Genomic DNA, 12,502 nt, shown 5'->3' with positions numbered 1-12,502 from the left:
CAGCATAGACTTGGGAACCCATTATACCTGGGTTCAAGTTCTGGTAAATAACCTTCCTGGGTCTCAATTTTTCCATCTGCAAAAGTAGCACAATAATAATAATTTATATAGAAAGTAGGAATTAGATAAAATAATGTCTATAAAGCACCAGGGCAAGGTCTGGCACATAAGTATTTGTTACATGAGAGTAGTTATTCATATTCCTTTGTTTCAAAGCAATGATTTGAGACCAAGTTCAATCCAAAGTTCATCTTTGGGTTTCTTTAATTTCCAAATGGTCCATATCAGTTTCATAACTGTACTTGATGCTCTTGATCAGCAGAGGATGAGTTTAATATAGCCACCTTTTTTGAGCCAAAAAAGAGAAAAAGATAATTTGGAAAAGGTATAAGCTTAGCAGCCAATGAAGCACCTTCAGCCATCCTGACCATGATTAATCAGCTGTGGGCACAGATGATGTCAATTCCATCTTCATCTACCATCTTGTCACTGTTTGCCTCTACAGCTTGGGCATCAGTACCTTGCAGTCAGCAAAGAACAGAACAAAAAAGAGATATCTCCAGAAGATGACTCAAGAGGGGAGAGTTTGTCTGAAAAGACACATCGTAGATCATCCAACTACATACTTGCCTAATTTTTCACATTGTTTTTGCCAATCCTGCTCTTAAAACCATTTCCTGTACTTTCCAAAATGCATGGCCCACTTTGAGGAATAGTGACAAACTGGATAGGCCATGAGATAATACAATTTACTTCTACCCCTGCCACGTATTCTTCCAGTTAATCAAAATATCGGATTTCCTCCTCAATCCTCTCTTCTCTATGAAACACACTCTCCCCAGGAGTGAGATGAGAAAGGAAATTAGTAAAAGGTAAGTTCAAAATTAGTAAAGTTAAGTTCAATTGCATTGCTAGAAATAGGAGTGAGGTGGGGAGGGGATAAGACAGCACAGGAGAAAAAAAAAAAAAAACATAATCAAAGAAAAACAGGCATTTTCAGAAATAAAGAGCTGCTTTGGGTCTGACGATGTATGTATAAAAGAGGGACTTAGAGCACAAGAATTGGCATTCAAACAAAAATGTAATTACATGAAGAAGAGAACAGGCAGAATGTACAAAAATTCTCATACTTCGTTTTCAAATAAGAACAAAACCTGAAATGTAATTTTCAATGAAGAATGGGAAGAGAATGATCTTTGTTTTGCTTCTCATGTTGGAGGTTCATTACTATGAGAGAAGGTAGACTGTCTCATCCTTAAGAAGCAGAATTATTTCAATACAAGAATCAGAGTTAAAATGGAACTGATGTACCCACAGAAAAGGCTTGAAGTATAGGTCAGCCTTAACCACAGATTACAAAACGGAGAGGAAAACATGCTGAAGGAAATGAGGAAATGAGGTTGACCAAGTTATGCCTGAGGAGACCCCCTCCCCATTTCCAAGACGATTGCTAAGTTCTCCAAGCTCTAAGAAGTGAGTTTGCAATTAAACAGGTTTGTTCTTATAGGTTCAAGGATGTAAACAAGACAAAGATATTAAAATATAATCTGTGTCACTACAAATGATGAGCTAAAGATTCAACCAACAATCATGATATGGACCTGAAAACTTTTTATTTTTTTTTTGAGACAGAGTCTCACTCTGTTGCCCAGGCTAAAGTGCAATGGTGCGATCTCAGCTCACTGCAACCTCTGTCTCCCAGATCCAAGTGATTATCTTGCCTCAGCCTACCAAGTAGCTGGGATCACAGGCACACACTACCATGCCCGGCAGATTTTTGTATTTTTAGTACAGACAGTGTTTCGCCATGTTGGCCACACTGGTCTCAAACTCCTGACCTCAAGTGATCCACCAGCCTCAGCCTCCCAAAGTGCTGGGATTACAGGCGTGAGCCGCCATGCCCAGTCTGGACCTGTAAACTTCTGTGGTTTGATACATTTCTGACTTTTTGCCCACCTACCTCTTCTGATGTTTTGCAGCCCACAGGTCAAATCCAGCCTGCCATCTGTTTTTGCACTCCTTGCAAGCAACGGATGGCTTTTATATTTTTAAGTGGTTGGAAAAAGATCAAAACAAGGTAATACTTTGTGACTCAGGAAAATGATATCAAATCATATTTCAGTGAGCACAAATTTAGTTTTATTGGACTCAGCCACACCCATTTACTATGGTCTGGGACTCTTTTTCACCACAAGAGAAGAATTAAGTAGGTGCAGCTAAGACCACACGGCTCTTAAAGCCTAAAATATTAATATTTACTATTGTGCCCTTTATAGAAAGTTTGACAACCGGCAACTCAGAAAAAAAAGCACAGGCTTCAGAATCAGAACATCAGATTCCAATTCTGGCTCCATCACTACCATACAGTTGTCAGATTTTGACAAGTTAACTTCTCTGAGCCTCGGTTTCCTGATCTGCAAACTGAGGTTCACACCTGGTTTGTAGGTTTGCTGCATTTATTAGACATAAGGCATTCAGCTCTGGCTCTGTTGCACAGAAGGTGCTTATGAATGGCATTCATCACTTCTCCCTTTCTTCCTGTCCTTCTACACGTGACTTTATTTCTCCCACTCCTAAAGTTAAGCATTCCTTAAATTTATTCTTTAAACCTCTATCTTGATACTCTGCTCTTGACTTTCTCCCTGGGGCTTCTCATCATTCCTCTTGTCTGTAACTCTGCATTGAGGCAGGCGATTCCCATATCTGCCTCTCCAGTTCTACCTCTCCTCTAAGCTATTTATGGAATGTCTTCCCTGCTCTGGGATATCTCTGCTTGGACATCCCATGAGCACCCCAGTTTCAACTTCTAACAAAACAAACATATCTTCTACCCCATGAATTAAACACACATAAAAGAAGATCAACATAATATAAATGTAAGATTCTGTCCTACTATAGTCACCATTGGCTGTCACCAAATTCTAATAGTCACTGAGATGCAAGAATGTTGAAGGCACGTTTCACTCCTCACCTTCCCAGCTCTACTTTTTTGGTTCCTAACTGAGCTGGCCCCTCCTGTCCATCACAGCATTCCTGGATTAAGCTGCCTAAAACACAGCTGCAATCATGCCATTCTCCTACTTGAAAACTTTCTAGAGCTCTCCATTAAGTATAAATCCTGTAGACAGGTACAGAAGGCACCCAACAATGTCTCCTGCCCTATTTTTTCATGCTCATCTCCTTCTACTTTCTTTCATATGCGCCCTACTCCCCACAAATTTGACTATTTGCTTTTCCCAGATGTGTCTTCCCCCTTTCCCCAATGCCTTTTCCTTGCCTAACCTACCCCATCCGCCAGGAGTGCCGTTTATTCCAACATGACCCAAACCTACCTGTCCTCCAAGATTCTGACTAAATGCCACCACTTTGATGAAATTTCCCTGATTATCTGGAGTTATAAGTAATCTTGCCCTCCTCTGAAATGTCATGATAACTGATTTGCTGCTCTCTTATGGCATGAGTGACCTTCTTTCTTGTATTATGAGAAAACCCTGTGTCTGCATGACTATGTGTAGACAGGAGCAATATGTGACAGCAAGTCAGAGTGACTTCAACCTCATTCCTGCCACTCCCCAGCTGTAAAGTCCTCAGCAAGTTAGTTTACCTTCCTCACCTCAGTTTTCATACCTGTAAAATGGATATAGTAATGCCTAACACATAAATTACTGGGAGAATTAAATAAGATAATATATAGAAGGCATCTGGCACAGAATCTGCCATAGAAAAATTGAATTTTTATTCTACCTTCCTTAAAAGGTAGTGTGTCTTCACTGAGTAGAGAATCAAGCAGCTGATGTATTTTTCATGAAGGAATCTTCTCTGAAAATGGCCTTAAAGTAGGTGGTCAAAAAACATTTGTTCTAATAAACTGAAATAATGATGAGGTTTTAATCAAATGCCAAATGGTATTTATATGAACTCTGGGGTATAGGTTGAAAATAAAATTGAATAACTGTGAATATATAACTTTGAAAATCACTTAGAATAAAGGTAAGGATATTAATTCTTTCTGATTTCTTGAGCTTACTAATTAACAAAGGAAGATACTAGATAGTGAATTAATGAAATACAATATGACCTTGGCAAAAAAATTCATTATTAAATTGATTAAAACAGTTCTTCATTGATAGGACTCAGAAAAGGGTCCAAAGTAAATTGTTGCACTTCCAATGATTATGGTGCACTTTAAAGATCAATGTATTTATTTGATCCAGTGGGGAATCCGGATGGATACTGTCAGGTACAAGACTCCTTTGCCTTTCAGTCTGAAGGGTGTCTTCGTAAAATACTGGGGTCACAGCTGGTACGTTTTCTTGGGTTTGTTCTACTCCTTGCCATAACAAAGTGAGGCTGATTCATGAACTTGACACAGACTTACGAAGAAACATTATTTTCTAAATTAAAAAGACAGAAGATGATTTATTTACTTAGGGTTATAGAAGAGCTTCTCATCCAACATTAGCCTGAAGGGCTGTCTAAAGACAGATACATTGGGCACTCAAAGGGCAAAGAATAAAATCCAGAGTTCTGAGTATACACTGAGCTGTGCGACTGTACCTTTCTTGCAGTTGATCTTGTAAATTAAAATTTCACACATCCAGGATAGATTTTTCAGATATTTAGGTTCACATCAAATTTGCCACAGTTCAGGTCTTTAACTATTTGCCAACTGATATTCGGCTGCCAACTTACTGCAGATTAGTAAAGTCTAAGGAGGCTGAAGACAGTGTCATTACTACCTTTAGAGAAATCTCAAATGGAATGAACTCCCAAAGGGAATCTGTGGTTGCATTTTTAACCTTCAATAAGTTTTTAATGTCTAACTGTTAAAAATAAATCAATGTCTTTCAGTTTAGGAAAGGAGAAAAAGGGATGCCTTCTGCTCCTTTCCTAAGGAGAAGGGATGCTTTGGAAATAGCAAGCCTAGGAGTCAGGACACCTGGACTCTTGAGCCAACTCTCAGGCAGATGAATCAAATGACTCCAGGTAAGTTCCTCTTAAGTGCCTTGGAGACTGCTTGGATAGTGTGGGAGAAATGGCATTATTTTCTGAAATACTGAAAAGCAAAAGTGGATGTAATCAAGGAAAAAACAAAACGAAACAAGAATAACTGATCCGTTATGTCTTCTGGGAGGATTCACTAGTTCATTGCACCAAGGAGCCTACCGATATAGAAAACAAAGTCTACGAAATTTGGAACGATGAGAACAAGTGAAGTTAGTAAGGTTAGTAAGGATACACTAAGCCTGGATCCATGCTGAGTGTTTTATATGTAATTTTCAAAGCCTGTAAGGTAGCCCCATTTTACAGATGGAGAAAAGAGACTCCGAGGATTACGTGCTCAAGGTCACAGAGCTTCTAAGAGGCAGAGCATAGATTCAGATCTAGATGTAATGGTCATACGATATTGCCTCCCTTGTAGCTGAATATGTAACATTTAATAAACACTGTTAGGGACAAACTGCCCCAAAAAGCTTCTTGGTACTACGGACACCCCCCTCCCAAACCTCTCCATGTCACCCCTCCCCTTCCCCCAAGCCTTTTTACATTTCTAAGCCCTTATCTAGGCGCCACGGTGGAGCCAGCAGACTTACTTATCAGACCTTGCTGCCATGAGCAAACCCCAATTACAAACCATCCAAACCGCACAGGGGGAGGTCATGGGAAGAAGCATAAACAAACTTCACCTACACCCCCCGTGTACCATAAACGTCACAAAGTGATATGTGGCAGAATTAACCAGCAAACGACCCCAGGGTCTCTCTCCCCCATATAAACCCCTCATTCTGTAAGCTCGGGGCTGCCTCCTCTGTCTGTAGTGGAGCAGTCGCAGGTTCAATAAACTTACTTGCCTGACTTTGCGTCTATTCTTCCTTTCTCTCAGCTGACCTTACAAACACTAAGTTTTTATTTAATTATAAAATAGAAAGCTTTCCTTTCCAACTGCCGAAGCTGTCCACATCCTAGGATTTTACTAGGTGAAAGGTAACTGTGGTAAGAGAGAAGGTAGTTTATATCTGAAGTTCTTTCCTGAGAAATAAAGTCCCAAATGTGGAGAATTGTTAGCAGGTAAAGGAACAAAACATATTTTGGAGATTCGGCTTGTTTTTGTATAACTGAAGACATAATTTATTCAGTTGTATCAAAACATGAAATAGTGATACTAGAGCCAACTCTAGTATCAAAATCATACTCAACTCAAAGAAAAAAAGAAAAGGCAAGTTAAAGAGTAGTTTGAAGTGATTTAACCCAAGAATCATGGTGCTTAACAAACTCTGAAAGTCATCATGCACAGGACTTTCATCTTCACCATGCATCCTTCTGTCTAAAAATACTTGCTGATGGTTCTTAGGACTATTCAAGATGCCTCTTGAAAAAATACTAAGGATGCGTGTTACAAATTCACGTGTCTTAATCAATGCTTAGTCCATTAATACATGTGACTCCTGTTTATCAAAAATGGCCTTCTGAGGGTATAGATTCTGTCCTTTTTCCTGTTAGAGGCTCTGAAATTATGAGCACTGTTTTCTTCTGTATTTAAAAAGCAGACAAGCAAATGTTTTAAATGCAGCTAAAGTGATCTTCCTTTCCACATTCTATGCAGATAACAATACCTTCATAATTAAAGTACTATTATTACTATTTAATTGTCTGTTTCATTGTTTAATGAATAGGAACTAGTTAATTATGGTGATAAGGAAAGACAAAGGACAGTTTTCCAATGGGGGATGCGAAGCTCTAGTTTTTACAACGTGGGCTGAAAATTGCTTTATTTCTACTTCTGAACATCAGAACCCAGATTCACACATCCTTGTCAAATTATAAATCTCTTTCAGCATGATTTGAAAATGTGTTTAAGGAAGACTTTTTTTCTAATTTTGCATATTTAAATGATAGCAAATTTATTTCTTGATAGGTTAGAACTGGGTATGCTGGATTCATTCATCGAACGATTCTGAGAGTGAAAAAGCCAGAGCATCTTTTTAACAACTCCCCAGCAAGGGCAGTTTTCAGGCACGTGAGGTCAAGAACTCACAAAATACACTGAAAAAATAAGACCGATCTAGCACTGATAAAACTCATCCTGGCCAGCTGTCTGCACTAGGGCTTAAAACTCACTATTGCTAGACAGGATCCGGACCTTGATCCAGAATTCTCATTGTTGCCTCAGGCCGCCAATGGCAGAGTTATACTCATGTATTTCCATGTCTGTGGGTACCATGTTGAAAGACACTTTCATGTTTGCACAGGGCTTTGCAGTTTTAAAAACCACTTTTCTGACGATCATTTTATTTGATCATTATAGCCCATGAAGCATGCAGGTCAGATATTATGTGCATGTTCCAAATTAGGAAACATGGCCAAAGAGGTTGAATGGCCTGTCTTGATCTTGTGGCTAATAAGTAGTACAGATATCTCCTCAGAACTTCTAGAAAGATGGGTAATTACATAAAGGAGTTTTCAACATGACATTGATGATTGATGTTGATGTTTTGCCAGAGCAACAGAGCAGGGAACAATAGGTAATAGAGTGCCTGCTTCATGAGCCTAATCATCATCATGCAGAAAGATGATGGGAGTCACTCTACATAGTGATATACAAAACTTTGCTAAAATTTGGAAACATATCTCAATGCAAAATTGTTCTCTGATGGAGATTCAATCAGAAATATACATATCTGAGCTGACTTTATTATCTAACAAGGTTTGTGTTCGGACATACGAGGCTACTTCTGGATAGGAGATAGGGAGACTAGGTAACACTTCTGAGGACATTAGGGGAAACTGTTAATTTTATTATGCAGGGGAAAATAAATCCTGTAGGGTGGAATTATGTTTCTCTTTTGTTTTCTTCAGTGGCACACTAGAAATGTTACCAATATATACACACACTCAAGGCTGCCACCCTCCTTCTATCAAGGCTGCCACCACTGCAGACTTACCTTTTCCTGTTCCTACACCCAGGCTGGAGCTAACACATGTCATACTTGACAGATGTATCATAATCTCCTACATGAGTAAATGCCAAAAAAGGAGGGGAGAGGGTTGGAAAAAATCCAGTACTGGAACATGTACTTATTAAGCTGGAGTTTCTTTAATGAGAAAGTCTTGCACATTGTCAATGTCACTAATACAAATTTCTTTATTTAGCAGCAACATCATAGAGAAAATATGTGAAATTTTTGGTCCCTAATATTGATCTCCACAGGTTTTTCGTCTGACATTTTCTTTGGCGCAATACATATTTGTGCACAATATTGATTTTAATACATTTCTTTGCTGCTAAAAAGTTTGGTATTGTGTTTATATGTGTAAAAGTAAGTATTAAACTAGAGGTTTCATATTGATTGTTCTCCACTCCTGCCAAATACTGTGTGTAGAAAATATATTTCTATCCATTTTTGTTTTCTCTGCACTGATTCCATTTTTTTAAACAGTAAGAATTCAGAGGTGATGGTTCCAGGATGGCTTTCTTTAGCAATCTGAGGATTAAAATATGGTTATAGTGATTTATTGGCCAATCTTTATCCTGTATGAAAACCAATTCTAGTGGCATTATTATAACTTTTATTATATGGTACAGCTTATTGTACCCCACAAACAATTTAGGCAAATAAACTAAACACCACAGAAGTATGGTAAGCTTATGGAGATGTTAGGGCATTATTTGATATTTGTTTAATGATGCTATTATGTATCTAAAATATCTGTTCCCTAAAAGTTGATGTTTCTGATTCTAACCGTACCTGTAACACAGTCAGATCATCCATTGCCAGGTATGTTCATCTCTGCTGCCTAAAGCATAGGTATATTGACTCTGTCAACTCAAAGTTTAGAAGCAAAGTAGGTATCATTTGTCTGTATTTCCTTAACCAATTTAAAAGTGTTAGGAATCAGCTTGGGGATAAGTGGCCTTTAATAGGTAGCAGCCTATTTGAAATCTATGGGAGGCACAGTGACAAGTAAATTTAGAGAACAGATGTATATGCAGGTATGGAGCAAACTATCAACAGGGAGCCAAGCTCCCATCAAAAGGAGGAGACAAGGAAGATACGCAACATCAGGGAGAATCAACAGCAAGCCTCCATATGGACAAGAACCACACTGAAAGAAATGAGAAGTACCAGGCCATCAATGAGCTAAATCTGGGACATAAGCATGAGAAAAAAAAGGACACTTTCATTTGCTAAAATCAGGATGCAAAGCAGCATGATACAACGCCAGTAGAGTACTGTTTAGAGCTCCATATATGCTTAGGACATATATGTGCCCTAGTCTTAGGGACAGGATAGATCCTTGAATTTGCCAAAGTGTAAAACATGCAGTTGAGAGTTCAGTGATATCACAAGGCTGCAGGAATATAAAGGCAAACAAGTTCCTGGCAATCCAGGTTGGTGCCTGGTTTTATGAAGGTCCTTTCTCTTTTCTTTTAATGATTTTGTGTAAAAAGGAAAGCATTGGTTCACCTGCTTGAATCTAAGGCACAAAGTCAAGATTAATGAAAGTCAGGCACTTGAAATAAAAGATAGTCTAATTTTAGGTTAAATCTCATGGATTTTTATGACTGAGATATATGCTGTCCAGAAGACCTTATTGTTCTGAAAAGGGTGAAGTCAAACATAGTGTGAGTAGATTAGGGCTGGAACAGAGAAGAAGCAAAGACAGCCTGCAAGAAGAAAGATCAAATTAGCAAGATGAGCATATTATATTAGTCCATTTTCATGCTGCTGATAAAGACGTATCCGAGACTGGGAAGAAAAAGAGATTTTAATGGACTCACAGTTCAACATGGCTGTGGAGTTCTCACAATTATGGTGGAAGGCAAGGAGGAGCAAGTCATGTCTTACATGGATGGCAGTCAGCAAAGAGAGAGCTTATAAAACCATCAGATCTTATGAGACTTATTCACTATCACAAGAACAGCATGGGAAAGACCTGCCCCCATGAGTCAATTACCTCTCACTGGGTAGCTGCCACAACACGTGGAAATTCAAGATGACATTTGGGTGGGGACACAGCCAAACAATATCACCTGTGAACCATGCAAAGTAATGTAAGTGTTAATGTAGATGCTCACAGAGTGATCCTAGGTTTGGCAGAGATGGACTACCAATTAATCAGCAAACTTTTCCTAAATGCCGGATTTATCTGGAATAGTGTATAAAATGATGAAGTATATACAACTACAGGGACATGATCATTGACTATTGGACATTATAGATTAGCTATAAACAAAGAATATGCATATATATATATACACACGCACATAGCTACCTATATGATATGTATTAATCCAATAGTGCTGAAGGAAGGCATTATTAAATATGAGCAAGAAGCAGTATAAGCTTTGGAAGAGGAGATAGTATGCTAACAATTTGAGATGATGAAGGAGATTTCCTAGAACTATGAGGAAAGTAGCCCTAAACATTTCACTAGATTATTTCCTACAATATTCTGATGTTATGTTCTCTTAGGGTGCAGTTTGATGTTGGGAATGGAAAGAAAGAAAAAGAAAAGAAGACAGAGCTTGAAAATTTCTGGATAACGTTAGAAGTGTTGTGGTAAAAAATAAAATAAAATAAAATCCCCATGGTTTTGGCAAACGAGTTGAATATGACATAGCTAGGGTTTTGATATGGACCTAACAATCCCTCTTTCAATCCTCTTCATCTGCAAGTTGGTCCATTGACCTTCCATTAGCCAGCCTTCTCTAGCTAATGATATTTTTAAAATCTAGAGCCAAACAAGTAGTTAAAAATGATCCAGGGCTAGAGATGCCCCAGGGACCTTGCAAAAACAAATACAAAACCTATTAGAGGGAATGCATCCCCAAGGTAAGCCTCAAGTAATTCCCATGAATAAAGGTCTAATTAAAAAGGTTTATTTAAAAACAACAAAAAAAAAGCTCTATAATACACATGAATGACACTGGCACATAAGCAAGAACCAGGAGAAATAACAGAAGAATCAAACCTGAAAAGATATTAGATAGTGAACTTAACAGGCACAGAACAAAAAAACACATATATAATGTTTTAAGAAGTATAAGATATGAGTGTTACGGCTCTTTTATAATTTGTCTAGCAGGTTTTCCACTTTTCACCAAAAACTGCCTCTCTCTCCTCTACACATAGAGAAATATAAGATATAATTTAAAATATAACAAAGAAGAGACTATCAATTTACCCAGTGAGTTTGAAAAATAACTTAATAAAATGTTTCAAAGTAAAAAGATATATAAATGATAACATAGTGAAATGGAAACATAATATACATGAAAATACAACATAAAATATAACACAATGAAATGTGTAATTTATGTTATATGAATACAAAAAATGAAATTAAAACATTAATTGTTAAACTATGTTTGATTTTGCTGAAGAGATAATTAGTGAACTGGAAGATAGAGCTGAAGGAATTACTGAGCATAGAGCAGCCCAGAGAAACAATCAAAATGGAAAATGAAAAAGAAAGGTTAAAAGTCCTAGAGCAAAGAATGAGAGGGTCTAAAACGTGCTTACTCAGAATTATAGAAAAAGAACAAAGAAATGGAGTAAAGGCAATATTTTAAAAATAGCTGAGAATTTTCTGTAATTGATGAGAGACATAACATGTATTATTCATTAAGCGCAATAGAAACCAAGTAGGATAAATAAAAGACAAACCCAACCTGGTCACATCATAATAAAATGGAAGACAAAACACAAAGAAAAGATCTTAAGAGTAGTCAAAGAGAAAAACAAATCCCATGTAACATTATGACAATTATCCCATTTTTAAACAGAAATCGTGAAAGCCATAAGCCAATAGTATATTTTTTAAGTGTGAGAGAAAAAAAACTGTCAACTTAAGATTGTAAAATTACCCCTAAAGACCAAGATGGAAATAAAAAGAAGTTTAGACAACAAAATAAAAATGTGTTCACTCTCAGGACTTCTAAAGGAAGTAGGAAAATGTTTCCAGAAGAAAGGGACGATACACACAAAAAAATGATGAGCAAATAGATTGGCAAACATATATGTACATTTAAATATATATTCAGTCTAATTTGTGGAGTTATTCGAAACAGTATGCAGCTCTCCTGGACAAATATCCTTTTATTATCCTATATTAATAGTGAGGTGGCAGAAAAAGCATTTTAAGCTCCATGTATTGCTCTGCAGATTGGTAAAACTATCCTGATTAGATCTTGTTAGGCTGGGTATGGATTATAAAATTCTAACAATGTTTTGTTTTGTTGTCTAAACTTCTTTTTATTTCCATCTTGGTCTGGTCTTTAGAGCAAGTTTTACAATCTAAGTTAACAGTTTTTTCTCTCACACTTTAAAAAATATGATTAACCACAAAATAGTAAAAATTGAAATAAGTGAAGAGTAATAATATGATTGAGTACATGAAGCCAATTAATCACAAAAAGTGAAGGAGAGAAAAGAAAGTAAATGACAGTTGTAAAACACAAAATAACATCCTAGAAGTGAATGTAAATACAGTTCTAATA

The 12,502-nt window shown here is 37.3% G+C and overlaps 1 non-coding gene across 1 annotated transcript; it reads left to right on the top strand.

Annotated features, from left to right (window-relative positions):
- Window positions 1-11,054: 11,054 nt before the first annotated feature.
- LOC116477565 (U7 small nuclear RNA) lies at window positions 11,055-11,118 on the top strand. Its single transcript, XR_004250536.1, has one exon. It is a non-coding gene; the product is annotated as a U7 small nuclear RNA (small nuclear RNA).
- The last annotated feature ends 1,384 nt before the right edge of the window (window positions 11,119-12,502 follow it).

Source organism: Hylobates moloch, unplaced genomic scaffold, assembly GCF_009828535.3.
Source record: "Hylobates moloch isolate HMO894 unplaced genomic scaffold, HMol_V3 SCAFFOLD_2, whole genome shotgun sequence".
Taxonomy (NCBI): Eukaryota; Metazoa; Chordata; class Mammalia; order Primates; family Hylobatidae; genus Hylobates; species Hylobates moloch.
The sequence above is the reverse complement of the archived record's forward strand: the minus strand, read 5'-3'. Positions and strand labels throughout refer to the sequence as shown.